This window comes from Electrophorus electricus, chromosome 16, assembly GCF_013358815.1.
Source record: "Electrophorus electricus isolate fEleEle1 chromosome 16, fEleEle1.pri, whole genome shotgun sequence".
NCBI lineage: Eukaryota > Metazoa > Chordata > Actinopteri > Gymnotiformes > Gymnotidae > Electrophorus > Electrophorus electricus.
This window is the reverse complement of record NC_049550.1, coordinates 8,653,254-8,665,029: the sequence shown is the minus strand read 5'-3', so window position 1 is coordinate 8,665,029 and position 11,776 is coordinate 8,653,254.

Genomic DNA, 11,776 nt, shown 5'->3' with positions numbered 1-11,776 from the left:
AGCTTTCTTTAATGTTTTATTATTTTGAATGAATTACAAGATCATGAATGTTTTTCTTCTTGGACAAGTCAGGCCCTACCATTTAGTCTCATGCTACTAAAACAGCCTAATAATGGAAGTCCTAATTTATTCAGAACTTATTTAGAACTGCCCCTTTCTGTGGTTTTCCAAGGACAGTGGTCAGGAGCCAAGGCATCAGTGTCGATAAACGTAAGTAAAGTTGAATCAGTGTAAAGGAGTAAGTAAAGTAAAAGTAAAGCAAGTAAAGTTGAATCAGTGTAAATCAGTGTATAGTGTCTCTCTCTCTCTCTCTCTCTCTCTCTCTCTCTGTCTCTCGCTTTATTTTCCTCTCTCCTTTTACTGACGCCACCATTCCTGTCTTTTCTCTTTCCAACCAGTGGGGATCTTGGAAGCAGTCATGAAAAGCTGTGATAGTATAAGTGAGACAAAGACTGAGTTATCTTTCACACTAAAGCAGCGTGTTCTTTTCACAAGCAGGTTGCTTTTCTGTGACATTTAGATGTGAGTTAAAGTTATTACCACACGCAACGAACAGACATACGCACGCACACACACACACACACACCCACACACACACACCCACACACACACACACACACACACTCACTCACACACACACACTCACACTCACACACACACACACACACACACTCACACACACACTCACACTCACACTCACACACTCACACACACACACACACACACACACACTCACACACACACACACACACGCCCCCTATACCCACTGTCCATTTGAACCTTCCGCGTTCCACTATCCCTAAAAGGAGAAAAGGCGGGAGAGGTGAACAAGTGAGTGTTATTATCACACTCTCCCCCCTACTGACACATCAGCAATCAGTGGACTGAATGGCCCCGTCCTTTCGGCCCGAGCCCCATTTTCCCACCTCTTAACCCGAGCCTGGCTTTTAGTGCGTCAGGTGGAGTGCGTAGGGAGCGAGGCCGTAATGGAGTGCACTCAGCAGGGGAGCGGGAGGCTGTTGGGATGGAGCCACAGCTGAGGTGTATGGAGAGGGACGAAGGAAGGGAGGAGTCTGTGTTAGAAGAGAGGACCAGGATGTAGTGTAGAAGGGGGGGGGTCATCTCCTTATGTATAATGTAGTCTGGCCTGCACTAGAATTAATAGGTCTGACTATTATATGCATCCAATTCTTTTATCTTTTGGGGAATGTCTCTTTCTTTATCCGCCATATTTTGTTGGAAACCTTTTGCTTGTGTTTATGGGGGGAAACTGGGTTGCGAGCAACTGTATCTTCATTTTGCAAATGTACTTCTTTGACGTAAGCTTCATTTCTGCATAAAGCTCGATTGTTGAAAAGCGTTATTGCTCAGCACATACTGAGCCCCATGCAGACTGCAACTGGAGCCCCAGCTGACTGCGTACAGATCCTCACAAGACTCGAAGGAAAACACATCTGCACTTGAGAGACTTCTGCCGTCTTAAGCATGACCCTGCAAACTGGCACGTTCCCAGTAAGTCCACGTTCTTTTGACATTCCTGCATTATAAGGACTGATACTGTAAGATACTGTAATGCAAATGGTGCTTATTTTTGCCTCCTTTAAGACCAGCTCTTCTAGGGCTTCAAAGCTGAATTTTTGCTCGTCCTGATGCTGAGTCTTCCAAGTCTTCCCTCCTTTCAAGCTCTTCACTGTGATTAATGTATCTCGTCTTTAACCCAAGAGGGAACTCCTCGTGCGTCAGGTAAATGTGCTCTGTGACTATTGCAGAATGATAAAAAGACCTGAAAGGGTTTATTAAAACTCTTAACCATGTGATGTCTCATGATACTAATGATTTCAGATTTTTTTTAAAAAATGGTAATGACTTCCAGTTTGGAATGTAGTAATACTCCCCTCCCCATTTTGGCTCACGAACTAAGGAGGTGCCCAGACCGATCCTTGTGGAGCTGAATACCATAGTTTTGCTGTTATATCTCAGGTCTGAGCAAGCCTGAGCGCCCTGCCCATCTCTTATTTCATCAAGCGAATTTGGTGGCAGAACAAAATACATATATTGGGTGTAAGTCCATTTTCGATTGTACTGTACAAACTTGGCCTGAAGTGAGCGTGTGACAGGTTCCCCAGCTGAGTCACTGAGGAACTGTCTGATGTGCAGTGTAGGTCTTGTCTCACACCTGATTTGTGCAAATATATATCGATATTAACCTATTATTGAGCTAATGAAGCGAAAAAACTGTTTGTCATACCAAACAGACCCCATATCAGGCCAAACAGATCCCTTAGCATAGCAAACACAGGCTCCATAGCATACCAAAGACATCTTTGCAACTAGTATCATGAAGAGCTGTTATCATCAACTTGCATTTCAACAAAGATTCTTGACTCCTTTCAACTTCATGAGGGAATTTGTAGCACCCGAAAGGCTAAAATAAAGCCTGCAGTCCATCATAGAGACCCTCATGCAGCAAAACAGCATGGCACATAATCCATACAAAAAACAAAGTGTGTGGCTTTATCAGAGCTTACTCAGACAAGCCACCACCATACTGTCTACTCCGACGAGACCTCTTCATGTATTGTCAGTGGAATGACCAGCTCAAATGACATTCAAAAGTGTGCTCAAAATATCACTCAAGTAGGGAATCTCGCTTGTGAATAATTCTTCTGCAGAAAGGCAGAACTGAGGGTAGGCTTTTTAAAATTAATTTTATAAAGCATGGCTACTTCACCTATGTTTAAAATGGCTTGACTGGGCTTACTTGGCTTGAACAAGGAATGTGTGGGTCTGTGTACCTTTCCATTAGAAATGGAAAACAGAATAAAATGCAGAATTATTAAACTACTCGCTCCTTACCTGACATCAGTTGCCTACGGTGAACTTATTATGTTACCATGGAAGGTGTACTGAGAAGGTGTTCTCATTTACAAGGCTGTCACGGGCACAGGCCGTCGGAGTGGCAACGGTTATTAGCCTGGATTGACAGTGTAATAGGCCTTGTTAAAGCACACAACATCAGGGTTGAGTGAATAGGTAACTTATAAAGACACCATTTCCCATGATACCCTGCAAGCATATGACCCTTAGTGCTCCAGCCCCTTAGTCACTAGGCCTAACCCTTGATCGGCCTCCTGGCCTTATCGTTCTAATTAATATACACAAGTAAATACATGTAAATCAGTTTTAAAACAAGGTCTATCATTCTCCGTTTCATAAACTGTGATATTTATAACACAGTGTAGCTGGGGTGCCAAACACTATTCTAAATAATGAATAGGCCAGACATTAATAAAACTTAATGTGGTGTCATGTGATATGACTGTAATACTAAACAGTAATTACTCTAGACTGTATTAGGATGTGTGTTTGTGAGCGCACCTAGTCTTACCTGTCCAACACCTAGAGTCTGGGATGATAGCCAAGCCTCGTCAGTCGTCTGTAAGCCAATCCTATACGCACAACGGAAGGTCTGAGGATCAAGTTGTGGACGATTGGTCCACCACATGCCCATCTAGCACCAGTCAACGCCTCCAGAACCGGACTTCAGACGTCTCGTATTCCAGTCCTGAGTGGTCAGATGAAACCAGGCAGGAGCTACAGACAGGGAGCAGAATCTCTGAAAACTGTTTCGTTCACTGCGATGCGCTTCATAGGAAAATGTAGAAGCCTGTGTTGGGTATTTGGTTTATAGCTGAAGTGAATGTTAATTTAATAAAAGAATTAGGCATTTTATATTTACAAGGTTTAATCTGAGTAGATGACTACTACTTTAATTTGCCACAGACAATATAATGAATCAGTGTATACATATAATGCTAAGAGAGTTATGCACTGAAGGCACAAGGCCTGACTGCAGGATATCCTAAATGGCGTGCCTATCGGTCCAGTTCAGCCCCCTAGAAACATACGACTCTGAATCAGTAGGCGGTCCGATCAGGCAGGGGGTCTGTGCTTTTAGCGATGAGAGAGAGAGAGAGACAGACAGACAGACAGACACCTCTGATACTGCTAATCTCATTATAATCTCATAGTAATCCTGCTGTGCATCAGCCCACATACTCTTCTCTGTAATGTGATCAAGATGAAGTTCGACCCGTGGCAGCAGAGAGCACAGGCAGATGTGGGGGTAAGGCTGCCTGCGTAGGAGGGATTGTCACGTCACACCGTTACTATATGAACGTATGAAGAAGCTTGTGCATAGGTCATAGGTCATTTGCCACATCCTTCATGCACCTGGGTCACTTATATTCATCAGTACGAGTCTGCCAAAAGTTTTTCAAAAAAGGATTTTTTAAGGAGTAATAAACATTAACCATTGCAGACATTATAAGGAGTTATAAACTCTTTAAAACACGTGCACACACACGCATGCATGCACACACACACACACACCTCTTGCTCAGATTAGGTTTACCTGGGTGTGTGCCAGCCTGCGTGTGTGTGTAGGTATCAGTGACTCCCGCAGCAAAAGGCTATAATTTGGCCTGCATTGTTCTCCTAATTCTCCCCGTCTATCACCGTGCAGTAAGTGTTCCCATTCAACCTGTCCATCAAAGAGCCAGAGGGAGCTTTCATCTCAGATCAGGTAACAGCAGAGTGCTTCACCAGGTACTATCTCCCAGACACGGAGGGAAGCCACGGTGCTCAGACCCTACTCTAAATGCTCCCTCAACACACACGCGATCACGACCTCAACACTCACACACGATCACGGCCTGAGGTTTATTGCTAATAGCTGTAGTCATCCAAGATATATTTACTGTGACAGAGACCATCACTCTCTGAAGGGGAGGATAGTGATGGAGACCGCCTCTTAGGAAGGTTAAATGGGTTCTCTGAGAACTGGCTCTCTGGTTCTGTGGTCAGAGCTCACGTTACCTCCTGTCAGACCTGGGTTCCAGCACTGGGTACAGCGGCAGCCTTCAGCTTTTGATACATATATATAAAACTCCCATGTGCACTGAAGCTAGCTACTCTGCCCCCAATCAATGAAGACTGAAAGAGATGAAACCGCACAAAGGCGCTAGCACCTTCTGCCCAGGCTGGATGCAACACTTCAGAAGTCTAATTATTCCAAACAAGCCCAGGCTGGACAATGTCTTGGTGAACCGGCAGTGTGTAATGGGGACTGATCAATTGTGCAGGTCTATATCAGAGCCTATACACAGCACCCAAGGCCAGCCCAGCAACACAAGAACATGCAGGATTGTATAGATCTCCATACGTGGCAGAACCCTTGTGTTTGTCTCTTTTGGTTTGTTTGTGTGTGTGTGTACATTTTTTTCATCTCTTTGTGGAGACCAGAGCTCCCAATTATAGGAAAACACCAAAGGTTTGAAATGAATTGAACATTTTATTGATCCCTATGATGGGATATATATATATATATATATATATATATATATATATATATATATATATATATATATATATATATATATATATATATAATTTTTTCAAATTTTTTTTTTATAGGGTAGATGGGGAATTTAGGGTAGATGGGTACAGCAGTACAAAAAACTAAAAACATAAAATAGGTGTACTACACACTTTAGTTCTCAGCCATTGAAACAAAACGTTCACAGTAGTTTGCAGTGCCTCGCCATCTTAGACGTGTTACTGTAGCAGTCCAGATGAACCGTCACATCTATTCTACTGCACACCTGTCACCTCGGATGTCTCTCACAGTAATACACTGTGCTTGCTTTAAAGCTCACACTGGTGAACAAGTAGTGAACATGATTCAGTGTAATGTGACCTTCTAGTCACGATTGAGCTAAGCGAAGGTGTTCAGAGAAGCCGAACTTCGACACTGTTGCTTGAAGATGACATCATTATGACATCATTGTGAAGTGTTTACTGAGGGCCGGTTATTATGTCATGACAAACGCTGCTGAAAATCGGTGACACAATAAGGAAGATTGACTGACATGAAGGCCTCACAGAGGAGCTGAGTTGGTAAAATGTTACTAACAGGCATGGTGTAAGGGATGTTGAGCTGAAGGATACATGCTGGTTCAACAAAGATATTCTCTCTTTCTCTCTCACTCACACACACACACACACACACAGAGAGAGAGAGAGAGAGAGAGAGAGAGAGAGAGAATTAGTAGTATAGTGTGTTTTGTCGGGTGCCTGTGCGTGCGTGCGTGCGTGTGTGTGTGTGTGAGTATCCCAAGCACCTGGTTGGCTAATTAAAATAGCTAATTACATACAATTACCCACCCAAGCCTCCCACTCTGACAGTGGTCTCTCGTACTTCGGGGGGAAAGGGTGGGGATGTGGTAGAAGGGAGGTCTTGTTATCCTCCGATGAGGGCTCAGCTGGGACAGCACGCCCTCCCAGTAGTTTTGTCCTGAAGAGGAACCACCGCGTCGACCGTCACACAAAAGCGAGTGGAACACCTGCGAAGCTGCCCCGGAGCTGCCAAGACCGCCAGACCAGGTGCAGGTCTAGCGGGGAGACACCCAGCCCCGAGCCGCGCAGCGAGCACCTCCAGGCCTTTTCACGGCGGTAAACATCCTCGTTCGGTCACCTGTCTCTTTGTCCGATACCAGCTGAGCGTGTAGCCGTCGCAGCTGGCTCCCAAAAGCGTCAGCGTTTGTTATTCTGCCAAAACGAGTCACCTGTTTCCTCTCGTCGCCTCAAGCTCCAACAATTGATCATAAAAGTAATAACCCTCGTTTGATCAGGTAACGATTCACACGCTAAGCACTTTTTTCTTTTTGTTTGCGATCAGCGTCTGGTCGTCAAATTGATAGTTAAATTTTAATACCCCAGCGCAACACTAAACCAAAAGAGAGACTTGTGCGAGCAGGTTGATTAGCGAACGGAGAGGTTAGAGGAGGAGGGGGGAGGAGAGAGGGAGAGGGGGAGGGGGGCAAGACACAACAATCGCCCCTGCTGTCTTGCCCTCGCCAGCGCCCGTTGACCTAGCTTAATTGGCCGTGTAATGATGTCGGCCTGAGGAGGGCCCGCGTCAGAGTGCCGTCCCCGGTTCCCACAGACTCGGGGACAGCGCCAATCTAGGCCCGCGCTGAAAGACTGACGGGAAGAAAAGCGACACTGTACAATAGCCCTGCCTCGCTCCGCTCCACCGCCCCGGTGGAGGATTTCACCGGCTAATTAGGCGCGCCCCGTTTCCATAGCGCAGCGGGCCTGCTGCGCGCCGGGCACGGCCGACGCCGCGGGCAGTAACGTGCTATCCCGTCGCTGATTAAGGGATACTATTATTTACACGGTTATTATCGTTCTTGTTAATTACTGCCGCATTTTAACGACACTGCAAATCAATAATTATAAACAGATAGTTTAATAAATATGCGCGTAATTGTAAGTTGTGTTCAGTTGTGTTTTCTCCATTATTAACCGAAATGCGTAAAACGTGCAATAATGTGATATATAAAGTTGAAAAGTGAAAGCACACACACACACACACACACACACACACACACACACACACACACACACACACACACACACACACACACACACACAATCATTTAATGTCTGAATAATTCATGTTTAAGAACAAGTCTACCTAAAATATAATTCACATTTCTGTTCTGGCTATGTATAAATTTACAGTTATGCTTATAGATACTTATTTCCCCTTGCCTGTGTTAAGACATGATCAAGTGTGAATATGTATGTGTCTAAACAATTTCCATTCATCAAAAGATACCAGGGTACCATCCCATTATACTTCCGAACACACCTTTTTCCACACCATTTCTGCTTGTTATTTTAACAGCACAGCACCCTCCTCTGGTAGGCATCAAATCAGTCGTCAGATTTAAACTGAAACAGCAATTACCTGGGGGCAATTACCAGACAATTACCTCATGTGAACTACCTCCCCCCACCATAGCCTATGAAACCAGGAGACTGATGTTCTAAGGCAGGCCCCAGTAAAGATACTTGATAAGGAAAATTAGACAGACGTTTCCATTAGATCATATCAAGTGGGGTAGGAAGTTATCCCAAAGTATGAGTAGGCTGTAAAGACCCCTAATGAACTGTTTAGCAATGCAGCAGCTGCTAACCAACCATGACTAATTCTTTAACTCCTTCCTGATTGTAGAATGAGAGAGGAAGAGGGAGAGAAAGAGAGAGGGGGAAGAGAGAGAGAGAGAGAGAGAGAGAGAGAGAGAGAGAGAGAGAGAGAGAGAGAGAGAGAGAGAGGGAGAGCTAATCAGAGAGGCCCCTAATCTCATTATAATCCCATAATAATCCCTCTGTGAATTGGTTCTCAGGATGGCTGGAATCTGTTTCTTTTCCGTTCTTGCTTTTTCACTCACTTACCAACTCACTCCCAGACTTCCTATCTGTTACTAGGATGCCACAGAGAAAAAGACCACAATCCTCCACACTGTCATTGATGAGGCCTGCTGTGTTTGATAAGAGTGGCCATAAAATCAATCACTGTGATCAGGGGAGAGAGAGAGAGAGAGAGAGAGAGAGATAGATAGAGAGAGAGAGAGAGAGAGAGAGAAGGAGAGAGGGAAGTGAAAGAAGGCAAGGAGGGAATGAGAGATAAGAGGAAAGAGAGAGAGAGAGAGAGAGAGAATGAGTGAGAGTGAGAGGGAGAGAGGGAGGTGAAAGAAGGCAAGGAGGGAATGAGAGATAAGAGGAAAGAGATGAAGAGAGAGGAGGAGGGGGACAGAGGGAATGATAGATAAGAGGAAAGAGAGAGAGAGAGAGAGAGAGAGAGAGAGAGAGAGAGAGAGAGAGAGATGAAGCTTTAGCTGCTTGAGTGGAGGCTAAAAGCAGAAGGCTGGAAGGTAACCAGCGGGCGAATTCTGTGATTTCCCTCCTCCAAATTCAGCTCCGTGGCTTTTTCTTTGAAAGCGCTCGCTAGGTGGGCACAAATTCGCAGACGGCTTTTCGCTTCATCTTCTGAATTCGATATTCATAAACACAGAGATTATGACAGGAGGTTATGGTGCCCAAAATGTGCCCGTTTAGAGCTTAATCTTGCTCTTTCAGGCTCCTGTTATTCCCATCTATTCTTAAACACACTTCTGAAAGACATAAAAGTGAAATGTTCAAAATCTGACTGGCCATTGCTTCTAAAGCCACAAGTCTGCTGCTACACCACCTCCCCCAAGGCAAGCAAAAATTAATTATTGAGCTTTAAAAGCTCACTATTGAGAGGACATACTACTGAAAGGACCTACTACTAAAAGAACATACCTCTGAAAGGACACACTACTGAAATGGCATACTACTAAAAGAACATACCTCTGAAAGGACATAGTACTAAAAGGACATACTACTGAAAGAACATACCTCTGAAAGGACATACTACTGAAATAACATAGTACTAAAAGGACATACTACTGAAAGGACATACTACTAAAAGGACATACTACTGAAAAGACATACTACTAAAAGGACATGCTACTAAAAGGAGCATACTACTTTATTTTAGCCTTTATTATGTCAGAATTATGTGGCCTTTTCTATTCTGATATTAAATCTACATACCTTTCAGTTTGGGCCATTCCCCACTTCTGAAAAAAAGATCACATTTCTTTCCTTCTCTTATCAAAACGGCTATAGATAGAAGCCCTGTAGCCTCTAGCACATGGAGTCTTCTTCCGCTGTAGCACATGGAGTCTTCTCCCGCTTTAGCACATGGAATCTTCTCCCGCTGTAGCACATGGAGTCTTCTCCCAATTTAACACATGGAGTCTTCTCCCGCTGTAGCACATGGAGTCTTCTCCCGCTTTAGCACATGGAGTCTTCTCCTGCTGTGGCACATGGAGTCTTCTCCCAATTTAACACATGGAGTCTTCTCCCGCTGTAGCACATGGAGTCTTCTCTTGCTGTAGCACATGGAGTCTTCTCCTGCTTTACCACATGGAGTCTTCTCCCGCTGTAGCACATGGAGTCTTCTCCCACTGTAGCACAAGGAGTCTTCTCCTGCTGTAGCACATGGAGTCTTCTCCCGCTTTAGCACATGGAGTCTTGTCCCGCTGTAGCACATGGAGTCTTCTCCCGCTTTAGCACATGGAGTCTTCTCCCGGTGTAGCACATGGAGTCTTCTCCCAGTTTAACACATGGAGTCTTCTCCCGCTCTAGCACATGGAGTCTTCTCACGCTTTAGCACATGGAGTCTTCTCAAGCTTTAGCACATGGAGTCTTCTCACACTTTAGCACATGGAGTCTGGAGTCTTTTCACACTTTAGCACATGGAGTCTGGAGTCTTCTCACGCTCTAGTACATGGGGTCTGGAGTCTTTTCAAGCTCTAGCACATGGAGTCTGGATTCTTGGAAATGTGAAACAGGGATCTGTAGCCTAATTGGAACTGTCAATAATTTTAATAATGTGTCTTAAGAATGATTTAATTGCCATGTGTGCTGTATGAAATAAAAATAAGAATGTTATTATAAGAAGACACTTTTATACTCAGTGTATGCATGTAAGAATAATTTATTTTTGTAAGCAAAATAATGCTTAATATTGGATTGGCCTAATATAATTATTTTATCTTTTTTATTTGAGGAGTAATTGCAGTTGAGCACACATTTGAAGGGGTAATGTAATATATACTATATAATATAGTATACAGTGTAGTTACCTGGGCTTGGGTAATGTAGTATATACCATATAATATAGTATACAGTGTAGTTACCTGGGCTTGGGTAATGTGGTATATACTATATAATATAGTATACAGTGTAGTTACCTGGGCTTGGGTAATGTAGTATATACCATATAATATAGTATACAGTGTAGTTACCTGGGCTTGGGTAATGTAGTATATACCATATAATATAGTATACAGTGTAGTTACCTGGGCTTGGGTAATGTAGTATATACCATATAATATAGTATACAGTGTAGTTACCTGGGTTTGGGTAATGTGGTATATACTATACAATATAGTATACAGTGTAGTTAGACTACCCATTTGGGTCAGACATTAGGCTACTGGTAAGAACACTATGAGTGTGTTAATTTCCCGAGTGCGTAAGAACAATATGGTGAGCTACGTTGTTTTAATTCGGTACCGAATTCTGTGTGAGACCATTTTCAGAGACCATGTACATGTTTGCGGTGACCAAAAATTCCATTAACACGATTATAATGAAGGATGAGGAAAAATAAATGGTTTAAAATGACTGGAGATGAGGAGACAGAGGCCACGAAATGAAATTTCTGCACAATTTACTCTATTAAGAAGAAGGGTTAAGAGGCGAGTGTTTGTCTATTCATTCGTTCTGTCGTTCCCTCGCTCTCTCTCTCCCTCTCCCTCTCTCCTGCTCTATTCACGGCTCACGTTTCAGGGTTAGCGTCGCTCGCTGCAGAGCTCGACTGCGAGTGCGGGCGCGCCGCTGTCCTTTGACGGGCGGTCCACCTTAACAACACGGAGGTGACGGCGAGGTTGGCGCGGTTGCTCTCGCTAGTCCTCGTCTGACATTTTCACTGTGTAGGGGACAGAACCTTTCGTGGTCTTTTAAATGCTCATCTCTGCTTTTAAAAAGAAGGGCTTGATTCACAACTGAACCAAAGAGGCACTTGGGTGAAGTTGAGAGAGATTTTTTTTTCTTCTAACCAGACATCATTTTCATAACCGTGCAGTCGTGCAACATACAAAAGAATGACAGTTATAGTTGCTCTGATTTCAGGACAACACCGGGATGACCCCAGTAAAATTATTTGCTATAAAACTGATGAAAGGCGCATTTAATTCAATACAAATTGCCGAAAGATCAGAAAACCTTAAATATTTGAAAGCACTGGTAACTTTTTTTTCCCCAATTCCTT